This window comes from Gekko japonicus, unplaced genomic scaffold (assembly GCF_001447785.1).
Source record: "Gekko japonicus isolate JY-2015 unplaced genomic scaffold, Gekko_japonicus_V1.1 scaffold1312, whole genome shotgun sequence".
Classification (NCBI taxonomy): Eukaryota; Metazoa; Chordata; class Lepidosauria; order Squamata; family Gekkonidae; genus Gekko; species Gekko japonicus.
In genome coordinates this window covers 201,567-203,816 of record NW_015164225.1, presented here as the reverse complement: position 1 = coordinate 203,816, position 2,250 = coordinate 201,567, and the positions used below count along the sequence as shown (strand labels likewise).

The window sequence follows — 2,250 nt, the reverse complement described above, 5'->3', positions numbered from 1 at the left end:
ATGGAATGCATGAATTGGTTCCTACACTCAGAGGTCATTTCGGGGGGAATCGCGGGGGATCGCAGTTCCCCCGGGTGAGGTACGGGGGGCAGGGCACATGACGAAGCCCCACCCCCTGCTTCCGGCCGCCCCGCTTCCGGCCCTCATTCAGCCAGGAGGAGGCAGGAGAAGAGGGAGGGAAGTTGCTTCCTCCCTGCCTCTCCCCACCCCTGCCTGGGGCCAGGGAGGGCCTTCGCGGGGCTTCCTTGCACTCCCGCCGGTCTTGCACTTCTCTGTCACGTCTAAAGCTTCTTTGGAGAACTTTAGAAATCACCTTCCATGCCTTGGTTGGAGGCCTTTTAGACTCTTATTTAAAAATATGCAATCACACCTTTTTCTTATTCTTAGTCAAAAATATTTTTAACAAAACCAGTTTTGTTCAGTGCAAATTATTAATTTGCTCTTAACTCATTCAAAACTGTTCCTTTAACCAGTGGTAATAAAATAGTACATAGTAATAAAAAGAAAATCTATATGAAAAAAATTTGGGGAAAGTAAAGCATCTTTAAAAAATCTGATCTCACCATTATTGTTCACAAAATGAATTATTTCAAGAGTAACTAAACTTTTCTGAAATTGAAAATGGCTATTTTTATCTATTGAAGTGTTTCATTCATTCTCCTAAATATCTTATACATTCTCTATTCTCATCCTTTTGATGGGATTCTAGTAGACGCAGCTCATGTTAGGATCAGGAAAGTTATCAATTGAAGTTCATCATTGCACTGAGGTTTTATAGGGATAGATACTGTACCTATAAGACTTCTGCCATCCACCTTCTGGTGCAGTGGGTCTCTTTTCCTTAGTCACAATCCACCCAAAGTCTATCCAGCCTGTCAGTGCTCTTCCAATTGGAGCAGTCATCTGTGACAGAGAGCTACATGATTATTATTTTCATGGCTTGCTGAATACCCTGAAGAACAAGGTATAATTAAAATTTTATCAAACTCATTAGTAATTACATGTATGTCATGGTTAATCAGTTGCATAATTTTGTAATCATTGTTCATACAGTAGAGCATAATTATTCTTCAGGCTTTGCTTGCTTCGTGCTTCCATCTCCTTTTCACACAAACACCCCATAAAATTATCCTGTAAAATAGCAATGTGTTGTTTTTTCCTTATCTTTATCTCCACAAATAGCATGTTCACATTGAAAGCCCCCCCTTTTTGAATACTAGAGCAGTCTCAGTTGGCTCCAGTACCAAAATGGTGATGAGTAATCACACTAATTTCACACCATCAGTTTCGTCTTATCTTTTGCCTGCTTTCACTTTACCATTTTTAATGGGCAGAGCCACGTTTCCATCTGGAATGCAGAGCTCTTGGCAATAACAGGTTTGGCCTGCAGCTACATTAATATATCCCCTCCATCAAGAAAACTTGACATCATGGCACCTTGCTTAACGTAGCTATGTCTTGGTCCCTCTGTGAGCACTCTGGAAACAAATTGCTTACAGCCATTACTGGAACCAAAAGAATGTCACCTAGCTTGTGCTGGATGGGTAAACTTAGGGCAGTACATTGACTTTATGAAAAGATGGGAAAGTTCTTGTGCTCAGTAGACAGGAGCAAGGGACTCCTTGTTTATTCTGTAGAGACTATTCTGTAGAGATTATTCTGTAGATTATTCTGTAGAGACGAAAGGAAAAGTGCAACAATAAACAAAGTGAAGAGATGGGCAAGGTATCCACCTAGGCTAGGATGTGAACTTCAGTAACAAGAGGGAAAAATCGGCCATCACCACAGGACTCCGTCTGTTCAGTTTGTTCTGCTGACCTGAAGTGAACTTTCAGTGGTGCGCTGAGAAGTGCATCCCATGTTAACTTTTTGAAGATGTTCTTTTGACTTAAAAAGCACATCGAGACAAAGCGAAAAGTGTAATGAATGTTTCTGCTTCCCAGAGAACATGTGCATTCAGCTGCCATAGGACATAGTCTTTCTTTCTCTGGAAAATAAGGATGCAGGCCTGACCTTTCCCTATCACTGCATAGTTCCAAAAAACATGACTTTTGTGAGCTGTGTTCCCCCAAGCTGGCCATGTCAGTCTCTGCATTAAAGCAGTTCACTTTGGTTTATTCTGTCCTCTTTGAAGCCTGAGATATAGCAGCTACCACATTACTAGCTGGGCAGTTGAATAATGAGCATATCTCCTCTTCTTAGCTGTGAGTCTCTCTGCTGTGTACAAATTGGACTTTTTTTACGGTCTCA

At 41.5% G+C, this 2,250-nt stretch overlaps 1 protein-coding gene across 1 annotated transcript in view; it reads left to right on the top strand.

Annotated features, from left to right (window-relative positions):
• Positions 1-2,250, top strand: part of LOC107108153 (protein FAM19A2-like) — a 147,885-nt gene that overhangs the window by 144,057 nt on the left and 1,578 nt on the right. The gene's annotated exons all lie outside the window — the stretch shown is intronic.